Here is a 22,718-nt window from a genome sequence, read left to right on the forward strand (position 1 = left end):
CCTAATCTATGTTGAATCAGATTCCTTAGCCTTACCTGGTAATAAATGCAACTGAATGCTCACCTTGTCACCAACTTTAATTTTCCTTCACCAGAGGTATTATTTATTCATGTATTTGGCTCGTTTTCTTTTGCCAACATAATTCGTCCTCCCTCAAAAAAGAAAAGAAAGGAATTATTTTTCATTTAAAAAAATTAAGGTGATGGGCGCCTGGGTGGCTCAGTCGTTAGGCGTCTGCCTTCGGCTCAGGTCATGGTCCCAGGGTCCTGGGATCGAGTCCCACATCGGGCTCCCTGCTCCGCGGGAAGCCTGCTTCTCCCTCTCCCACTCCCCCTGCTTCTGTTCCTGCTCTCGCTCTCTCTCTCTCTGTCAAATAAATAAATAAAATCTTTAAAAAAAATAAATAAATAAAAAATAAAAAATAAAAAAATTAAGGTGATTACTGCTACTCTTTAAATAAGTTTTTAAAAATATATGCTAGACAAGATTTTTTTAAATATTTCAATGTAATTATGAACTTCTCAAGACAAGAAAGAACTCTATGAAATAAATTATGGCTTATGAATCTGACCTTTTAGATTTCTTTTGGAATTGTACATCCATTCAAAACACAACCACATCTACATTATCGGAAATGTTTGGCTAAAAATCAAATCATAATAAAATTTCAACTTGTCCACATACATGAAAAAATGGAAGGTGCAGAAGAAGATTAAGGGGGATTATCGCTATTCCAGTAACTACTTATATATTTGTGTCTTTGAGGAGAAGTGGACCTCTATCTCTGTGCCCTTCTTGGTCACCTGGGTCCCAAAAGGAGCACTGCTTAAACCCAGAATGAACAAAGTCTCTAGAGAAAAATTCTCCTTCAGCTTTTGGTCTTCACTCTTCTAATTTCTGGGGTTCAAGTTTAGTCCTAGGAGCCAGGGAACCCACGGGAAGTCATTTCTTTCATTGTCCCCTACAACCACTGCTTTTTTATTTTATTTATTTTATTTATTTTATTTTATTTATTTTTTAAGATTTTATTTATTTATTTGACACACAGAGAGAAAGCACAAGTGGGCAGAGAGGCAGGCAGAGAGAGAGGCAGAAGCAGGCTCTCCGCTGAGCAGGGAGCCCGATGCGGGACTCGATCCCGGGACTCCAGGATCATGACCTGAGCCGAAGGCAGTCGCTTAACCAACTGAGCCACCCAGGCGCCCCTTAAAGATTTTACTTATTTATTTGACAGAGACAGAGAGAGGGAGAGAGAGCACAAAACCACTGCTTTTTTAAAAAGGGAGGATATCAGAGGCGGAGACGAACCATGAGAGACTTTGGACTCTGAGAAACAAACTGAAGGTTCTAGAGGGGAGGGGGTGGGGGGATGGGTTCGCCCGGTGATGGGCATTAAAGAGGGCACGTGTTGCATGGAGCGCTGGGTGTTATACGCAAACAACGAATCATGGAACACTGCATCAAACACTAATGATGTAATGCATGGTGCTTAACCTAACATAGTAAAATAAAATTAAAACAATAAAAATAAAAAGGGAGACTAGGAGAATATGTGTTGGTATCGACTATAGGATTCCGTGTATCCAGTATGATACCAGCGCTGAGTGTGGCTGCTCTAGGGTGCGCCTTTGGTGATGTGTGTACCTGTCCTCCCGGACGCATGCTCAGGGGCGCGCTCATTTCTGCGTGTGTATCCGCGGGGTGCCCCCGGGTGTGTCTGGGTCCCACACAGAGCCAAGGCTGCCATGAGGCCCCAGGCGGCACGCATTCGAGCGGAGCGTCCAGAAATATTTTGGACTAGTTGACCTTGCCAACGCGTGTCTTAACCGTGGGTGGCGGGGCGCCCCAGGCGTGCGCGGCGGCGTGGACCCTGGCGCGTGCCCAGGTGTGTGCTCGGGCCCCGGGCGGGCGGGTGCCGCGTCTCGCCTGCAGGGGGCGCCGCCGGGGGCGGCCTCCGGGGGCGCGTGCGCCAGTCTCGCCGCAGATTTCCGCCCGCTGCCCGGCAGGCTGTCCCCGACCGCGCCGCGCTCTGCGGCAGGTGAGGCGCTGGGCGCGGGCCGAGCGGGGCTCCTGTCCCCGCTCCCTCCGCGCGGGGGCTTTGGGGACGCGGGGGACTCGGGGCGCCCGTCCCTGCGCGGCGCGTTGCGTTCGCCCCCAGAGCGGCGGCGGCCGCGGGAGCCGGGGAGGGAACGCGGAGGCCGGGACCGAGCCTGGCCGCGAAGGGGCCGCGGGCGGCCTGCGGGACCAGCCGGAAAACAGTGGTGATTATCCAGTAGGTAGTTTTAAAAGACGAGCTCTCCGGTGGACGGGGGCAGCACTTCTCGGAAATTCGGTCTTTAATTCCGGAGATTCCTGTTTGTGAGGAAGCCAAAAGCTGCCAAAGAAATCCAAAAGTGGCATTTGTCAGTTTATGACCTGAGGTTTCTCTGGAGCTGTTAGGGACACGTCATGTCTGAATCATGGGGCGAAATGTCTCTTGCTGCCCTAATGAGCACGTCTGGTTATTGCGCTTTCACTCCGTTGGCCGAAGATAACTCGGTGATGGCCCGTGAAACCCTGTCAGTGCACAGTTTTTTTAAACGTACCTTCTTGACTCCAAGCTTGCCTTATTAAATAACTGATGAGAAAATGCATGAGACTTGTAGCCGCTTTTTTTTTAGATTTTTTATTTATTCATTTGAGAGAGAGCACAAGCAGGGGGAGAGGCAGAGGCTCTCAGCTGAGCCGGCAGCCCCACCGGGGGATCCATCCCAGGACCCGGAGGCCAGGACCGGAGCCCAAGCAGACGCCCAACCGTCTGAGCCCCCCAGGCACCCCTGTAGCCACTTTTTTTTTTTTTTTTTAAGGATTTTATTTATTTGACAGAGAGAGAGCACAAGTAGGCAGAACAGCAGGGAGAGGGAGAGGAAGAAGCAGGCTCTCCACGGAGCAGGGAGCCTGACGTGGGGCTCGATCCCAGGACCCTGGGATCATGACCTGAGCCGAAGGCAGCCGCTTAACCGACTGAGCCACCCAGGTGCCCCCTGTAGCCACTTTTTAAGAAGCAGATCATTCTTTTTGCCAAATGTCCTAGGGAGAAATCGTGTATTAAAAACTAAAGGACAGGGATGCCTGGGTGGCTCAGTGGGTTATGCATCAGACTCTTGATTTCCGCTGAGGTCATGATCTCAGGGTTTTGTGAACGAGCCCCAAACGTGGAGCCTGCTTAAGATTCTCCCTCTTCCTCGCCCTCTGCCCCTCCCCCCCATAAAAAAAGCAAAACAAAACTAAAGGACACCTCTAAATCTGTTGGACTGACCTATATAAAGTAGGTCTCACACTGTCTTTATGTACTTTTTCCTATAACAGAAGACTATTCTCCCTGGTCTCATTCAATTTATTGAAATGCTAGTATGGAGAGCTCCTGCAGTTTGCCCTCATTTTCCCAAAATGCCTTGTTTTCCTGAAATGACTCCCAGGAGAAGCCAGAAGTTCCTGAATAAGCAGACAACCCTGGTAGAGCATTTGTATTTCAAAAGCTGAATTTGTAAAGTTAAATTAATTTCTAATTGGTGGATTTTTGTTCAGAAATATTTTGGACTAGTTGACCTTGCCAACGCGTGTCTTAACCGTTAGCATCAGACCTAGAGAGGGTGGTTATTCATGCTGGCCTTAGCTATTGGGCAGCAGGAAGTACAAGAGAACAGAGAAGCTAACCGTTTTTAAAATTATCTGTTCATTTTTTTTTTTTAATCTAGTGAGATCTCTTGAAAGTTCCAGCCTGTGTCAGCTCTTCTAAGTGGAGTCGCTGGAAGGCTTTGTACCCACAGTTAGCCAGGTGTTTTACCAGGGGGTAGGGCCCCCTGCAGACTGGTATGGAGGGGGATGAAGCATTGTTTGTTTGCAGAGGGACGGGTCCCAAGGAGAGGCGATGATAAGAGGACACATTCAAGCAATCTTAGCATTCTTCTCTAGAACATTCTCTATTAAGGGGCAAACCTTAGCAATTAGAGATTTTATTAAGAGAGCACCAGGTAAACATGACCAGCCTCTTATTTAACAGAAATTCATTCTTTAATTGAAGGTCTCACTCTTGTCAGTGAAGCTGCTCAGGGCAGGATAGCTTTGTTTAGGTTGGACCTGGCCTTGGACCTGAGAGCTGTATAGGCAGAGCTTACTGTGCACAGGGTGTTATTATAACTCCTGCAGTGGAATTACAGAAACGACCCAGTTGCTAGGAGTCTTGGGGTTTGTATGCCATTTTGAGGTAACAGACACAGTAAGGAGTTGAAATGTTAAGGATGAAAGAAATTTCAAAGAGGCAATGGTCTGTTGGGGCACAGCGAGATGAATTGTCACTGGAGGACCTGGCTGGGGTCACATTTGGGCTGGACTTTGAGCAGGGAGTAGAATTTTGATGGGCTAAGGAGTGGAATGGGGCATTCCTGGTGGCAGACACCATGAACAGAAGTAAGGAGCTTAAAATGTAACTATGTTCAGAGATAGAGGAGCAAAGGGTGTGCTGAGGCCGGACTCCATGTCAGAATGGGTGAGGTGGGAGGCCCGCCTGAAGAGAAAGCCTGTTTGGCTGTAAACCCTACTTTTTTTTTTTTTAAAGAAGGGGTGGGGCAGAGGAATAGGGAGAGAGAGAATCTTAAGCAGGCTCCACAGTAGGCATGGACCCAGACACAGGGCTTGATGTCACAGCCCTGAGATCAGGACCTGAGCCAAAATCAAGAGTCGGACGCTTAACCCATTGAGCCACCCAGGCATCCTTATGAGCTCTACTTTTTGATCAAGGTTTGGGGTTTTTTTCCTTTTTATTAAAGCAAATGCAAAAGCAGAGGAAATAGTACAATGAACCTCCCCATTATATTTCCACAAATAGATCGAACAGTTTGTTAAAACAATTTCTTTGGCCATTATCTGCTTCATCTTTTTTGTTGTGGAAGCAGTTTAAATTCCAGATGCCGTATCACGTCGCCCTTAGTGCAGTATGTGCTTCTAACAAAAGGTCTTTTTCTCATATAGCCCTAATACCATTGTCATCTCCTGATTGTATTGACAGTAATTCCATAATGTTTTCTAAGACCCAGTCCACAAAGTTCCTTGATCGCCTCAAAAATGCACTTTAACAATTGGTTTGTGTGATTTGGAATCCAAACAAGGTCCACACGGGGTATTTTGTTGAGTAGCTGTTACCTCTTTTAATCTAGGACAGGGGTTTGGCAGACTTTGTGAAAAGCTCCAGACACTAACTCCCACAGGCTTTGCTGTCTGGTGGTCTCAGTTGCAACTACTCAACTGTGCGTTCCTGCAAAAAGTAGCTATAGATGATATGGACGTGAATGAGCGTGGCTGTGTCCCAATACAGTTTTGTTTTCAAGGCTTTTTGGTTTAAACTCCACCGGTAGGCTGGACTTGTTTGAGGGCCGGGGTTTGCTGACCCTGGTCTATCACAGTCCCAGTGAGTTCTTTAATGCCAATGATTTACTGGTGGCCCTTGGTTGCCTATAAATGCCTCACATTCTGGATTTATTTGGCTTTTTGTATAGTATGGTTTAGATTGCTCCTCTATCCCCTATATTTCCTCTAAGCTGGACGTTAGATCTAAAGGTTTAGGTTAACTAGGTTTGGTTTCTCCATTTTTGGCAGGTGATTTGAATTGTTTTTTAATATAAATTTATGACTTTAAAAGACTCAGAAACCCTCATCCAAGAGGCTCAATATTCCTGAAATGGGCTTTGCCTGATGGCTGAAAATACACTTTTTTCTTTCTCATTTTATTTTCCTTACTTGAAGGAGAGGATATGGTTGCTGTTTCTCAAGGCAGGTTCTCAAGTTGAGAACTTTGAACCCCTCCGCTAGGTCAGTGGTAGCTCTGCTCTGTTCAAGCCACCCTGTGGCCCCTCGGATGGTGGACCACATTTTCCCACTGAATGGAAATACCTTCCTTCCTGGGCCCAGGCCCAGGGTTTCAGATGCCATCCAGCAGGGGCTGGTGGTTTGGTTTGGTTTTGATGCCCCTGGTCTCTGAAACACTCAACTCTCTTCACTTGCCCTCCTCTTCATCCCCCGTCAGGACTGAGAGCTGGATACCCGGTCCGTGGTCTACTGGTCACGCCGTGAGGTGTGAGTAACTTACCCTGCTGTCCCATTTGGCAAGGATTCTGAAGTCAAAGGCTTTGTAAGCTTTCACACTTCCTATGGTGCTGGATTGCAGGGCGACCCAGTTTTGGAGAAACAAGTTTACGGGTAAGAATTGTTTTTTCTTCTGTCCTAGTGTCTTCCTCCTAAATCCTGGAGCACCAGAGGAAGTACCTTGACAAAGGTGACAAAGTACCGTGTCACTTGTGGAAGTCCTTGTCTCTCTGTTGTTTAAGGTTAAAGGTGAAACTGTTCATCCCTGTACTCATTTTTCCAGATAACATGTTACTGATCTTTTTCTTATTGATTTGTAAGAATTCTTTATACACTGGAGATACTAATATTTTGTCATATGTGTTACAACCGTTTCCCCCATTTTTTAACTTTGTTTACAATATTTATGCTGTGCAGAAAATTTAACTTTATATAGGGAAAAAAATTCCAGTTTCCCCTTTATAGTTCCCTCAATTTATGTTTTGCTTAGAAAGACTTGTCCATTTCAAGATTGTTTTTTTTTTGAAAGAATTAATAACACAGGTAAATGAATATGTGATGAGAACCAGGAACATGTGATTCTGTAAAAGAAGAATATTGAGGGGCACCTGGGTGGCTCAGTTAGTTAAGCATCTGGCTCTTGGTTTCAGCTCAGGTCATGATCTCAGCGTCATGAGATCAAGCCCCACATTGGGCTCCACCCTCTGTGTGGAGTCTGCTTGAGTTTTTCTCTCCCTCCCCTCCGCTTGCACTCTCTCCCTCCCTCTCTCTCTAAAATAAATAAGTAAATCTTTAAAAAAAGAATATTGAAGGCGGGCTCTTTCTACTAGATCATATAATACTGAATTGATTAAATGTTGGTGTTAAGTATCACCCTACATTGATAAGTGTTGAAGTTGGGATTTGGGTGTTTGGAGGATCATTCTTTTTTTTTTTTTTTTTTAAGATTTTTATTTATTTATTTGACAGAGAGAGACACAGCGAGAGAGGGAACACAAGCAGGGGGAGTGGGAGAGGGAGAAGCGGGCTTCCCGCAGAGCAGGGAGCCCGATGTGGGACTCGATCCCAGGACCCTGGGATCACGACCTGAGCTGAAGGCAGTCGCTTAACCAACTGAGCCACCCAGGCGCCTGGAGGATCATTCTATCATCACCTCTGTATAGATTTGACTTTCCATAATAAAAAAGTTTTTCTTAAAAAAAAAAAGAGTAGGGACGCCTGGGTGGCTCAGTCGGTTAAGCGTCTGCCTTCGGCTCAGGTCATGGTCCCAGAGTCCTGGGATTGAGTCCCGCATCGGGCTCCCTGCTCTGCGGGGAGCCTGCTTCTCCCTCTGCCTCTGTCTCTCTCTCTGTCTCTCATGAATAAATAAATAAAATCTTTAAAAAAAAAAAAAAAAAGAATAGTAGGGGGAAAACCATCTTTGTCCCATTTGTTCATATTCAGCAACTATGAAGCTTCTCTGCGTTGAACACTGGAGCTGTTGTGTTAAGAAATGCACAGGATCTTGGAACTTAGATTTCTCACATGGGGGACAGGTGTTAATGCTCGGTTAAGGGCAACAACTCCTTTGTCAGACCACCTGGCTTCAGATCCTGGCTCTGCCACCTACCAGCTGGGTGATTTTGACCTTTCTAATTAAAAAAAATAAGGGATAATAATTATGTCTACCTGATAGGCTTGTTGGGAGGATTGAATGAGAAAACCCATGAAAAATCCTTCTTTAGGTACTTAGTACTTAGTAAATGCTCAATAAACGTAAGCTCTGAAGGAGAGAATAGCTGCAGTCAAGCAAGCACTGAGCTGGAGAGGTGTAGGTGCCGAGTGAGTGTATGGAGTGGGGGGTCATGACCTGTCCTGGGTAAGTAGGTTTGGGAGAACTTTTCAGGGGAAAAGACCTTTGAGCAGAGATGTGAGATGTGGAAGATCTTGTCTTTTAATTCCAAGGAAAATACGCTTGCTTGGTGAGGTGAGAGAAGGGGGTGCAGGCGCATGCAGAGGCCCAGAGACCAGGAGCAGGACTGCCTGGTGCTGCCAGAACAAGGCTTAAACAACACACACACTTACTCGTCCTACGGTTCTCTAGGGCAGAAGCCAACACGGGTCTCACTGGCTGAAATCAGGGCGTCAGTGAGGCTGTGTCCCCTCCGGAGGCCCTGGGGGAGAATCTGTTTTCTCGCCTTTTCCCACTTGGAGAGGCCACCGGCATTCCTTGGTTCATGGCCCCCTCCCTCCACCTTGACAGATGGCATTTTGTCCCCTTGCCCTTCTGCCATGGTTACAGCTCTCTCTGCCCCCAGCCAGGAAAGCTGCTGCACTTTGGAGGCCTCATGTGGTTAGATCGGGCCCATTTGGATAATCCAAGCTGATTTCTGCATTTTAAGGCCCTTAACATTAATCACATCCCTTATGCCATGCAAGGTAACATGGTCACAGGTTCCGGGGATCTTTGGGAGGCCTTCATTTAGTCACCTCACCTTATGCTGCTGTAGCTGCTGCAGGATCAGGGCAGCGCTCCAGACATTTGGGACCGTCAGATAGTTCTTACCAGGCACTAGTAATCCCCAGGGTGTGGTGCCTCAGCTCGTCCCTGCTGACACGGTGACTCTAGAGGCTTGGGTACTCTCCTTCAGCACTGGGAAGAGAGGCCTCTGGGTGAAGGAGACAGATGAGCTCCACTGAACAGCAGTCAGAACCCTTGACTCACTCCTGTGCCCCATCCTCCCCACGGGTCACTCCTGCCTCTGCGCCCCGATGGGGCCATTGTTGCTTGTGGCTTGTGGCCTTTTACTTTTCTCTGCTATTTTTGCCTGTGTAGTTGTTTTTGCACACTAGCCTTAAACGCCGCTGGACTATTTCAAACAAAATTCATGCTAAACTATTTAGCATTAGATGAGAACCTCATTTTGATTCCCACATAGCATCTTCCACTTAATAGGCCACCAGTAAGAAAGATATTTCCAGTTGGTTGAGAGTGTTATTGGAACTCTGATATTTTGAGTTAAGTCAGAATAAATTAGAGTGACAAAGAGTAAATTAGACTTCTCCTATTATGCTGTCCTCTCCTCCATGTGTTCATATTACTGCATCTATCTTTAAACTTGTGAGTGTTAGTTACCTCTTCTGATGTTGTCACCTGCACTTAGGAGTACGCAGCAGGTTAGTTAATGAAAATTATTAGTATTTCTTCAACTCATGGTGATTCTACTAATTTATGAGCATTAAATGAGATTTGAGAAGCATTCTTTAAGCCATTACTTGCACCATCATGAAGCCCTTAATTGTGAGAAGAATCACAACTGCCTGGACTCTCTCCCTCAACTTGGCTTTCTGTGAAGTTAAATACAGAGTATAAAAGCCTAGTAAAAACTATAAGGGGAAATCACAATTGACCCTTGAACAACACAGGTTTGAACTTTGTGAGCCCACTTATATGCAGCTTTTGTTTTTTGATACAGTATTTGTAAATGTACTTTTCTTCCCCATGATTTTTTAAATAACATCTCTTCTCTAGCTTACTTTACTGTAAAAATACAGTATAGGATACATATAGCATACAAAATATGCATTATTTGACATACATGTTACAACTAGGGCTTCTGGTCACCAATAAGCTCTTAGTAGTTAAGTTTTGGGGGAGTCAGACGTTATACTGAGATTTTTCGAATGCAGGGTATTGGTGCCCCCAACCCCAGTGTTGTTCAAGGGTCAACTGTAGTGTATCTTATATATGAATAAAGAACAGTTAGGGCATTTTGGGGAGTATTTATGAAGATTAAGTCACTGTTTTTTTCTCTCTCAGCATTTATTATGAACGTACTCAAAAGGAGAGAACAGTAAACCTTAAACCTTCATGAACCCACACAGCATCAGAAATCCATGCACCATGCTGGCTTTGCCACACTGTTCCATTTGCCCTTCTCCCTTTGTTTTTTTGAGGGTTTTTTTTTTTTTTTTGAGGTTTTTTTTTGCTTGCTTCTGGAGAATTTTGAAGCAAATGCTAGAAATCATGTCATTTTATTACTAAATATTTTAGTATGAATTTTTTTAATGTTTAGTTTTTTACGTAACTATAGTTCTACCTAACAATGAATGAAACATCCTTAATATCATCTAATACTATATTCAAATATCCCCATTTGCCTAAAAAGGTCTGTGCAGTTGGTTTATTCAAACCAGAGTCAAAACAAAGCCCATTCATTATATTTGGTTTTTACATCTCCTAAGTCTCTTTTAATAATAAATATTGATGTATGCCAGGCATTAGCTTAATTCAGAGTTCTCTTATTCTTACTTTTACCTCTTATTTTTAACTGTTTAGAGTAGTTACATACTCTCATATTTTCATTATTACTAGAATTTATATAAAGTAAAATTGGCCTTTTTTCTTGTATAATTCTGCAAGTTTTAAAATTGATTGATGTAACCCTCATCACAGTTCTTTTACAGAACAGTTCTACCACCAAAAAAAGCCAGAAAACAAAACCAGAAAATACCAAGCCCTCCCTCATTCTGTCCCATTGTAAGTCAAACCCTTCCCCTAATTGCTGACAACCCTTGACCTGGTCTCCATCTTTTTTTTTTTTTTAAATATTTGTTTATTTACTTATTTATTTATTTGAGGGGGGCGGAGAGAGAGCATGAGGTCGGGGGGCAGGTCAGAGGGAGAAGGAGAGAGAATCCCAAGCAGATTCCACACTGAGTGCGGATTCCAACGTGGGGCTTGATCCCAGGACCCTGAGACCGTGATCTGAGCTGAAATCAGTAGTCAGATATCTAACCAACTGAGCCACCTAGGTACCCGGATCTGTCTCCGTCTAGAAAAGTTTTGCCTTTTCACATGTCACATAAATGAAATTAAATAGTATGCAACCTTTGAGACTGGCTTCTTTCACTCAGACAACATCTTTGAGATTCTTTCATGTGTGTATTCTTTTTTATTGCTGAGGAGTGTATTCCATCTTATGGGCATACCCCAGTTTATGGATCCATGTACTGTTGAAGAACATCAGATCCTTTACAGTTTGGGGGGGATTATGGATAGAGCTGTTACAAACATTGGTATATAGGTTTTTATGTGATCGAAATTTTTCATCTTTTTAGAGCAGATTCCCAGGAGCAAAATGGCTGGGTCATATGGTAAGCGTATGCTTAACTTTTTGAGAAACTGCCAAACTTTTCCAGAGTGCCTGTATCCCATCATTTTGCATCTCAACTAACAATGTACGAGAGTTCCAGTTGCTCCGTATTTTTGTTAGCACTTGATATTGTCAGGTTTTTTTAATTTAAGCCCTCCTAATAGATGTGTTTTTTTTTTAATTATCTGATTTCAGTTTTTTGAGTATTATGAAAAGTTAATAACTCTTGAATAAATTACTGAATTAAATTTACTTTATATACCTGTTATAAAAACTATTTCTGGTTTTCTGGTGATATTCCATATTTAAATATGGTAAATATTCTATATGGAAAATATTAAAATCAGAATGTTATTTAGAGAGGAGACTTTAAGTCTCACCAGTTGACACATCGTATTTGGCAGAGGATTACAGAATAGTATCTGAATACATTTTGCAGTGATCCATTCATTATATGCATCTTGTGCATGTCTCATTTCTATTTTATCATTGGTAACCAATAGTGCCATAACTGCTTTTCCCAGTTTTCTGTTAGGTCAGATTGATCAGGGACGGGGGGCTCCTGGGTGGCTCAGCCAGTTAAGCTGATTCTTGATTTCATCTCAAGTCATGATCTCAGGGTGGTGAGATGGAGCCCCACATTGAGCTTTGTGCTGGGCGTGGAGCCTGCTTAAGATTCTCTCTCTCTCTCCCCCTCTGCCCCTGCTCTCCCCCCACCCCTGCCTCTAAAAACAACAACAACAGCAACTTTATTAAAAAAAGAAAAAGATTGATCTGTGAATAGTAAATTACATGAGAGCAGCTGGATATAAGCAGAGAGCTCAAGGAAGAAAACCATTTGAAATTTGTTTGTGAAATAAAGATCATGGTCCTCTCTTTGGATGGTCTCACTGGTCGCTATTGCCTGAAAGTGTGGAGTTGCCTCCAGGATTAATTACCTAAATGTCATTGCTAATGTTGTTGTCCCTCCCTTCTCGAATTAGATGAAACTGTGGAAGTCTCAGGGTGGACAGGGTCGTTGCTGAGGGACGGCCCTGTCACGTCTCACCCATCAGCTGCTATGGTTTGAGCTTCCAGTTGGTAGTATCATTTAAAAACAGAGTGGAAATTACCGTCATCTAGAATCTCTCTTCGACTTCTGAAAAGTTGCTGAAGAGTTAGGCCTATTGAGAGAGCTTCCTCTGTAACACAGGGGCGTTAGAAAGAAAAACTAAGCCTGACAAAGGAAGATGGAGGACAAGTTGCCGATGGGCTTGATGTTGTTGTGGTACGAAGCCTAAGAGGCCAAGTGTTAGGAAAATTTGGTTCAAAATGTAAAGAATGGGAGGGTTTCCATGGCTAATTCATTTTTGGTTTAAAATTTACAGTAATTGACCCTTACGTTAATTGGGATTGGAATAAATTAAAAATAGTGAAAGAATAGGAAGGTTGTTAACCTTCATTGGACCTAAGTCTTTGTTTTGTTTAAAAACTTATTATAGATGTTGTTTAAACTTTATCCCTGTTGGTATTAATAAAGTGCTATAAATGCGCATATGTACTGGGGGAGTGGAGGAAGGGGCAATAGACATGTATTGGGGCCTTAAGTTGGGGTTTCAGAATACCAGACTAATACACGTGCTGCCCCCTGGTGGCAGCGTATTAAACGGTGCCGTTCAGAGGTGAGGCATTCTGGAGAGCCGAGTCCTAGTTGTACAAGAGGATTGTCGGGGGCATCAGGAGATGTTGTCTTTCCGGCTCTGTTCATAATTGTTACCTGTACGACCTTAGGCGAATCATTTAGTATGATTACAGCCTAGATTTCACTTCTTCACCTTTAAAATGTAATTTTGAAAGTTCTTTCCAGCTTTCACATCTTGAAATTCTCTGACGGTAATAACCACATGTTATATACCGAAAGATGTCGAGTTTCACTTTTTCCTTTAGCAGCTAAATCCTAACAAATCCCAGATATTTATTTAAGAAAGCAGACTCTAGAGTAACTCCTGAGGCTTGATATGGAGTCGTCTCTGCATAGATTTATCTGTAGCATAGTCTGTCATTAATCAGTATGATGATCCTGCATGATGAGGAAAGCTTACAAGTCATATCACCTAAAAGATAATTTTATTTTTTTATTGTGATACAAAAATAGCAAAATTTACCACCGTAACCATTTTTATGTGTACAGTTAGGTAGAGTTAAGTATATTCACAATGTTGTACAACACACCTCCACAACTGCCTCCTCCTGCAAAACTGAAACTGTGAGCCTATTAGACAGCAACCCCCCTCCCCCAGCTCCTCGCAACCACATTCTACTTTCTGTCTCTGTGAATTTGACTCTTCTAGGTGCCTCATGTAAGTGGAATCATACAGTATTTTTCTTTTTGTGACTGGCTTATTTTATTTAGTGTAAGGTCCCTAAGGCTTGTCCATTTTGTAGCATGTGACAGCATTTCTTTCCTTTTTAAGGCTGAATATTGCATATAGATACCACATTTTATTTATCCAGTCATCTATTGATGGACACTTGGGTTACTTCCGCTTCTTTGCTCTTGTGAATAATGCTGCAATGAACAAGGAGGTGCTGCGTCATTTTTAGTCTACAGTGTTTACTAACGCAGTGAGGGTTTATACAATTATTTTCCGTGCATAAAAGGTTAAACTTCCTTATCAAGAACACCATTCAATCATGCTAGAAAACATGGCTTTTTGTGTGGATGAGTAAAAAGGAAGTAACATTTATTGGACATACAAACTACATGCCAGGCACTTTTATATCTGTGATACATTCTGTTGTTTAGTCCTTAGAGTAATTCTGTGATTTGCCCTTCTCTTGGAAGGGGACTAATACTTACTAAGTCACTGTGTGGCAGAATTTTTATATACGTTATTTCATATAATCCTCATATATTAACCCTTGAGGTGGGCATTATTCTCCCCATTTTTTAGGTGATGTAACTGAGGTTCACAGAAATGAAACACCTTGAACAGGTCACATAGCTAAAAGGTAGCAGGGGTTTACCTGACCGTGAGGTGAAATGCATCTATTTCAGAAGTATATGTGTTCCTCATACACCATGCTTTCTCCTGCTTCCAGAAATAACACTGTACATCTATGATCTGAAGGATGTTGGAACAATATCAAGAAATTACACTGCTATATAATTTATAAATAGAAAAAATTATGCAGTGCCTTTCCATTAAATAGCAGTCCTCGGGTCTTCCTTGCAGAGAAACGGCATTGATTCAGATGAATTCATCTGCAGTGTATCAAGGCTTACCTCCTGGGTGATTTTACAAAATAAGTCTCCCTAGGACTTTCAAAAGAGTGGTTCTCATGTGTCAGCCCCCCCCCCATTTCTGAGGTTATCTCCCACTGTATTATTTCCCCCTTTTTCTTTTTCCCTTTCCTTTGGCTTGGCAGAGAGCTTGGACTGGTTTCACTTCTCTCTGCCCGCATCTCTCTTGAACCGTGTGCTGGTTGGGGTTGGAGTTTTGATCTACTCCTTGCATAGTGTTCTTACACAGGTAAAGGGCTATAAATGTCCTCAGAGGTGGTGGTTTTCTTGGAGTGTCAGCAAGCTCTCGTAAAGGCCCCTTGCACCATTTTCTCACATATGGGATGTTTAGATTAATAGAGAAGTAGTGATACAGCAGCTGAGCACCATTTAAGCTTCTCTAAGAGTTCCTGCCCTTAGGATGACTCACTGTGGGAATTTAAAAACCTAGCGATAGGTGAGAGTCGACAATGCTTCAAGGTCTTCAGTTATTCCTGAAAGCAGGATATCGGCCAGTAAGTAAAGAAGTAGGAGTGGCAGAAATTGTGGTCACTACCCAATATCCAGTCTCTCCTTCCTTAGTTACTGATCCGCAGTTCTATTCAGAGTGCCAGTGTGCCTTGAGTTATGGTCAAGGACAGGATGCAGAAATCTGTGGGACTTCTGGGAAGTTTTGCAAAGGAAGGAGCCCGAGTCACCTGGCAGTCGGTCCTGTTCCTCACCCTGCCCTTCATGCTTCCCACTCCTGTGCATGAAGACATTATGGCCAACGGACTGCCAGCCATCTTTTCGCGTTAGAGGACCTTGAGAACGGAAGCCACATGCTAGCAGCAACACAGGAGCCTGGTGGCCCCCAACTCTTTCCGTGCTCTCGTGAGTGCTCCTGTGCATTGCAGCTTTGCAGCTCCTCACGTAAGGAGATGAAGTCACTGTCTACACGCCTTGCATCTGGCGTGGGGAGTCCCAGGCTGAGTGCGGCGAGTAGGCTCTCCTTTCAGTGGGTCTTCTTGATGTGGCGTGTCCGAGCCTGAGTGGCAAGAGGACGGCTTACCTGCAGGCGAGATGGTTGTCACTGAATTTGGAAATTAGTTACATGTGCAAAGATTGACCACATAATTAACTGTACTAAAGATAATGTGAGTCAGTTTGCTGCTGTTGAAGGGAGTTGCCAGTACAGAAATTTCGAGAATTAGGTTGAACCCTGTGCTATGAATCAGGTCAGGTGTGTGGATGTGAACTCATGGTTTTCAGTACACACTGATGTAAATATGTATGTATGTATTTATGTGTGTGTGTGTTTCTATGTTTATATATGTAGATAGACATGTATGTATTCCGCTGAGGGAGTCTGGGCAAATAACACCACAGGACCAACAGGCACACTTCACACGCAGATCTTGGCTTCTAAATACCATTTCCCACCGCAGGTAGGAACAGAGCTCCTTGGGGAAATGGCCAGTTCCAGGCCTGGGGCAGAGAACGTCCAAGATGAGAACCTCTTGTGCCGGAAAGCAAGGAGGTACACTCTGAGGACTCAGTGGCGGAAGCAGTTCTGCTCATGAGGGAGGACTGCACAGGGGAGATGACGTTTGAAGTGACCTGGATACCTTGAAGGATGAGTAGGATTTTGCCAGGCAGCATGTTGAGGAAGGAAGAAGTTGCTTCAGGGCAGCTTTATGAGTGAAGAAGGGGACAGATGACACCTGCCACAGAGCAGTATAAGGCGTGGCCTACATGTGGCCGAAGAGAAAAATGGGGCTGGACAGTGATTGGCCTGCGTGAGCCACAGGCAGAAACTCAGACTTGACTCTTCTGAATGTGTTGTCTACAGCCACGTAACAAATGACCCGCAGTATCAGTGAGTGCGGACAACATGCATTATTGCCCGGTTTCTGCTGGTGAGAACCTGGGAGCTGTTTGGCTGTATGGCTTCGGGGTCTTAGAAGGCTGCAGTGAGGAAGGGTGTTGGCCGGGTTTTGCTCTTCTCCAGACTGACTGGGGGAGGATCTCGCGCACGTGATAGCCAGCAGGCCCTGGGCCCTTTCCAGCTCTGGGCAGAGACCTCAGTTCCGCTCGCATGGGTGTCTCCTCAGAGAGTCTGATAGCATGGCAGCTGGCCTCCATCACGGCGAGGGGTTTGAGGGAGAGAATGCACCAGAGAGCCCCCCGACGGAAGCCACAGTTTTCATAACCTCACCTCAGAAGTCACAGCCCATCGCATCCTCTGTATTGTGTTCCCTTGAAGCAAGTCACTAAACTGGGCCTTTGCGCAGGGGGCAGGAATCACACAAGGACATGATCACAGGGGGACAGGATCGATGGGGCCGTCTGACAGGGTGCCCCCCAGAGCCCAGGCCGGGAACGGGGAGGGCACAGTTCTGCACACGCCTGCGGGGAGGGTGGGGGAGGGCAAGCCGAGGGGCAGTGAGACCATTTAGGAGGTGGCCATCCAAGATGATAAATTAAGGGACCTTGTTATCAATACCCGGGAGCGGTCAGGGTGGGAAGAAGGAGGGCTTGGGGCACCGGGTGGTGTGGTGCCTCCCAGGTACGGGCACGCACGGGGCCGCCGCAGGGGCTGCTTTCCCATTCCGTATTGTTCAGATTGGTTCGTGGACCTCAGTGGTGAGAAACCAGCTTCCGCAGAGAGAGTTTTGCAGGAAACAAAGAGCTGCTGGGCAGTTACCTCGTTTTAAAAACACAGGCTCACGTTGTACCAATCCCTTCCATTTTATCTCACACAAGGGGCAATGGAAGGTTCCTCGGCTCGGGCGGCTGGACTGCACCAGCCTTCACAATTCTAGCCAATCCCTCTTGGCGGTCAACGCTGTGATCCTTAGTCAGGGCCTCTGAAGGATGGCTTCTCCTTCCTGACGTCCCCCCTTTGTTTGAAGTCTGACCTGAACACCAGTGACTTTAAAGAATGATGTTTTCACGGAGATTTGGTGTTTTTTAGTTTCAGGCCTGGCATCAGCAAGCCAATCTAAACAAGATCACTGATCCTGCGGGTTATGTGGCTGTAGACAACACATTCAGAAGAGTCGAGTCTGAGTTTCTGCCTGTGGCTCACACAGGCCAATCACTGTGAATTTGGGGAGTAGACATACAGGGCCACAGGACGGGGGAGGGGAAGTGCCCAGGCGATCACTTGTGGAACATTACAGAGAGAGCAAAAGCCCTTCAGGTTTACTTCACTCCAGTCTTTCCCTTGCATCATTGTGGTCAAAGTTAAAAACAAGCCTAAAGACTGTCCTTTAACCCTGGGTGATTCCTGGGAATTCAGCCGCCTGAGGGAGTGGTTAAATCATGCTTCTGCAGGGTGTGAACCAGGCCCCTGGGCTTCCCTCCCCCATGGAGGCCCGTCGGCCGCCACTACGCGGGGCACACCCGGCTCAGAGCCTGCAGGAGCCCTGTGCTGTGTTATGCTGGTGACAACAGGTGTTGAAAGTGAAAAATGTAATTTATTCCACATTTTTAGCATGATTATTCTTGTTGCCTAATATTTGTACTTAAGACGGACTTCGAATAATAAGAGAGTAAAGACATGACGCTCCTAGAACATTTGTGTTTGGTGATACTATTTAGGGAATGCTCTCACAGTTACAGAAAATGATGGGGCACTTTAAAGGCCTAATACGTACTGAACGTGGAAGGGACCACCTTTTAGTTTCCTAGGATCGTTTTCTATATTATCTTTATTTTTATGTATTTTATTTTCCTTTTTGTGTCACTTGGACAATTGAAGCGTTTTATTTTTAAAGATACAGGTTTCCACACATTTTAAATGTTTAACATTTGGAAAATTTGCTTTTCTGGTTAATTGAACTTTCCATATAGATGCAGGTTAAGCAAAAATCTTTTCTAGAAAATCTCGTGAATTAGTATGCCTTCCCTGTTTTTAAAGTAAACAGAGCATAGTGAAGCCTCTTTCACCCCAAAATTAGTAATTCTAAAGTAGCATCAGCATAAAACTAAAGAACCTTACTCACAATAGGAAAGATATGGAAACAACCAAAGTGTCTGTCAACAGATGAATAAAGTGTGTGTGTGTATAATATTCCATTATACATATATTATACATATATAAAATGATGGAATTTCATATACTATTATTCATATTAGGTGTATTATATACATATCATATATGTATGTTATTCAACCATAAAAAAGAAGGAAATCCTGCCATTTGCAGCAACATGGATGGACCCGGAGAATGTTACGCTAAGTGGAATTAGCCAAACACAGGAAGATAAACTCTGTATGATGTCACTTATATGTGGAATCTGAAAATGTTGAAATAAGAGAAGCAGAGGATGGAAGGGTGATTGCCAGGGACTAGGGGGAGAGGGAAATGGGAGCTGGTGGGCACAGCGTACAAAATTCAGCTGCGAGGAATCCGCCCTAGGGATGCACAGTGACCCTGTGGGGTGAGGGGTGTGGTAATGAGCTTGATGGTGGTGATCATTTCACAATGTGTCAGATCATCACATGTATACCCTAAATATGCACAGTTTTAATTTGTCAGCTATACTTCAGTAAGGCTGGGGGGGAAATCCCTGAAAGACCCTTCCCTAAGTGGGAAAGACTCACCGAGAAATTAATAGTTTCCCAAAAGATTAATCACTAGAGAGCTTTTTAAAATGTTGTATTTTAGGGGCGCCTGGGTGGCTCAGTCAAGCGTCTGCCTTCGGCTCAGGTCATGATCTCAGGGTCCTGGGATCGAGCCCCACATTGGGGAGCCTGCTTCTCCCTCTCCCACTCTCCCTGCTTGTGCTCTCTCTATCTCTGTATCTCAAATGAATAAATAAAATCTTAAAAAAAAAATTAAAAAATTAAAATGTTGTATTTTATTATAAATACAGGTTCCTGTTTCCAACTTCAGACTTACTAAATTAAACTCTCTGGGGAAGGAGCCCAGAAACAGCTATGGTGAAACTTCCCCTGTGTTTCAGGAGCTCAGCCAAGTTGGCTCTGCAGACCCCAGGCGCCCCTCCATTCACCCTCCCCTCCCCGTCAGGCCCTGTCCTGGGCTCCTGCCAGCCCCACCCTCCTGGGGGGGCAGGTCCCGCCCATCTCCTGCTGGGAATGCCACCCCCTCCCACCCTCCTGTTTCTCTCCAAGATGGCCTTTGCCCTCCCTTCAGGGTAAGTTCCCGTCCAGATCACACAAAGAGCAGAATTCATCTCTCCCTTTCTGCACAGACACTGTCACCTGGTCACTCAAGACATTATATTCTAATAGTATATTGTATGTGTATCTTTTTAAAGATTTTAATTTAGAGGTTTTTTTTTTAAAGATTTTATGTATTTTGGGCACCTGGGTGGCTCAGTTGGTTAAGCAACTGCCTTCGGCTCAGGTCATGATCCTGGAGTCCCTGGATCGAGTCCTGCATCGGGCTCCCTGCTCGGCAGGGAGTCTGCTTCTGCCTCTGACCCTCCCCCCTCTCATGTGCTCTCTCTCTCTCTCATTCTCTCTGTCTCAAATAAGTAAATTAAAAAAAAAAAAATCTTTAAAGATTTTATGTATTTGTTTGACAGAGACAGCGAGAGGGAACACAAGCAGGGGGAGTGGGAGAGGGAGAAGCAGGCTTCCCGCCGAGCAGGGAGCCCGATGTGGGGCTCGATCCCAGGACCCTGGGCTCATGACCTGAGCCGAAGGCAGACGCTTAATGACTGAGCCACCCAGGCGCCCCTAATTTAGTTTTTATTGAGGTGAAATTCACATAACATAAAGTTCACTATTTTTAAAGTGAAGAATTCAGTGATACTCAGCACTTTCATAATGATGTACGACCACCTCCATCTAGTTCTGGAACATTTTCATCGCCCTGAAAGAAAACTCCATGTACGCTCGACACTCACTTCCCAACCCTCATTCCCCTCAGTCCCTGGCAACCACATGTCTGTGGATGATTGACCTGCCCTGGAATTTCATATCCTGGAATCCAATGCCGTGTGATCTTAGGTCTAGCTTCCTTCACTTAGGATGTGTTCCAGGTTCACCCACGTTGTATCCTGTGGGGGCTCAAGCAACAGAGTGTATGGAGGCGGGAGTCCAGGGCAGCGCTGGTTTCTCCTGAGGGCTCTCTCCTGGGCTGGCAGACGGCAGCCCTCTCCTAGTGCCCTCACGAGGCCGCTCCTCAGCTCCAGCGTCCCTGCTGTCTGTGGGTCCAGCTTTCCTCTTCTTCTAAGGTCACTAGTCAGACTGGATTAAGGAGGCTCAGCCTGAAGACCTCATTATAACTCAGTGACCTCGTTAAAGACCCTGTCTTCAAATACAGCCACATTCTGCAGTGCGGGGGCTTAGGGTTTTAACCTATGAATTTGGTAAGGGGGGCACAATTCAGCCCGTAACAATCAGTGTATCTTGTTTAAAACTTAGTTTTTACGCCACTTTCCACTGTTGAGTTCTCTGAGCACCTGCCCCACTTTCCTTCTAGACTTTAGGCTTGAGGGCAGAGCTCATGTCTGTCCTCACAGCGTCAGCAAGCTCTGGGTGGATGCCAAGCACTGTGCCACTGTCCAGACCCAGGACAGGCAGATGAGCGATCACTTTGTGTCCTCCATCTGCAGTAAGTACACAATACGTGTGTCTCCGGTGAACTGATGATCCTTGTAACTCTGGTTGTCGGAGAAGGCAGTTTTGAACTAAATACCTACTTGGAAATTGTTTCGTTGTCATTTCTTTCTTTCTGATCAAAATAGAGAAAAGAATTGGCTAATTGAGAGTTCCCAGGACCAGGCAGATGTACTCATTCATTTTCTCCACACATGATGTGTTATGGGGAACAGGTTAAAAATGTGTCACTTGTCCTTCAGGAATTGAATGAGAGAAAATAACCAGAACGTAGGGCAGCACGTGGCCAGCGCGCCCAGATGCAGAGAAGGCTTTGGACAGAGGCAGGATCTGAGCTGAGATTTTAGGGATGGGTTGGATGTGGCCAGGAAGGTGTGCATCTGGTGGGTCAGGTACCCATAGAAGAGTAGGACTGGGGGGAGCCGGGGGGGTTCAGGGAACAGCAGCAGGATAGGTTGGCGGGGTTCAGGCTATAATTACAGGGTGGGAGTGCAAACAGCCGGGCCGGGCGCAGGGCTGTCCCGAGAGCCGCCTGGAGCCCCTGCGCCCCCCTCAGGGTGAAGATGGGGGGCTGGGGCTCCTGGAAGCGAGACTCCTGGTGGGGACTGCAGCTGTTTGGAGGTGGGTAAGGGCTTGAACTCCGGAGTCAGACCGGCTCTGCTATTTACAGCGGCGTGACCTTGGTCAGGTCAGCACTGTTCAGCTGCACCCTCTGTCTCCACGCCTTCAGGGGCAGAATGGACGGGAAGGAGCGCACTTCACAGGTGTCCGTAAGGCTTGAATCAGCTAGGGTGTGTCAGGTGCTTGGAAGCACACCCGGCTCCGTGTGTGGGCGAGGTGCCCACTGTGATTGTTAGTCACACCAGGCTTGGAGAGACTGGTGAGCTTTCAAGGAAATACTGCTTTTCTTGCGAAACTAAAGTGTGAGCATGGAGATCAAGATGTCAGCCTCCCCGAACTTAGTTGAATAGAGTGTCTGGAGTATTTATGTCAAGTGTACGCGACCGGAGGACCGCACAGGGGGCGGGCAGGGCTGGTCGTTTTATGGAAAAATAAAATTTCACAGTGCTTCTGTGTGCATCCAGTAATTTGAGCATCATGGCAGAGACGGTGAGGAAGGCAAGATGGGTGTTTCCTCCCTGTGAGGCTGAGTGAGGTCCCCCAAGGGCTGCCCCAGATCCAGTCCTTTTGAATCCGACTACGTCACACGGCTTGGGAGAGGACCCCAGGCAATAAGCCTCTGTTTCCAGTACCTACTCGGAGCAGGGAGACTCTGGAGAGTGATCTTTTGAGCAGAATTAGTGTTTTTCTATTTGTCTATTTCCTAGAAAGTAACTCTGCTATGGTCTGAATGTTTGTGTGCCCCCAAATTCCTATGTTGAAATCCTAGCCTCCTTTGGGAGGTGATTGGGTCACGAGCGTGGAACCCCCATGATGAGATTGGTGCCCTTACAAGGAGACCCCAGAGAGCTCCTCCGGCCCCTCCCCCGGCCCTCTCATATGCGAGGCCACAGTGAGAAGATGCGACCCTTGAGCCAGAGAGTGGCCCCCCAGACACGGAATCTGCCGGAGTCTCATCTCGGGCTTCTGATAGCCTCCAGAACCGAGAGAAGTAAGTGCATGTT

General features: G+C 45.5%; 1 protein-coding gene across 3 annotated transcripts in view; it reads left to right on the forward strand.

The window, feature by feature from the left end:
- Window positions 1–2,130: 2,130 nt before the first annotated feature.
- GGACT (gamma-glutamylamine cyclotransferase) overlaps window positions 2,131–22,718 on the forward strand; it is a 69,875-nt gene continuing 49,287 nt past the window's right edge. For 2 of the 3 annotated variants that reach the window (XR_004678860.1, XR_004678861.1), the window contains exon 1: window positions 5,498–6,234. The gene's annotated coding sequence lies outside the window, so the exon portion shown is untranslated. Of the gene's footprint in view, window positions 2,273–5,497; window positions 6,235–22,718 lie in introns of those variants that run through there. The other variant, XM_035003109.1, reaches the window with a different exon arrangement.

This window comes from Mirounga leonina, unplaced genomic scaffold (assembly GCF_011800145.1).
Source record: "Mirounga leonina isolate KUSES-001 unplaced genomic scaffold, KU_Mleo_1.0 Mir_127, whole genome shotgun sequence".
NCBI lineage: Eukaryota > Metazoa > Chordata > Mammalia > Carnivora > Phocidae > Mirounga > Mirounga leonina.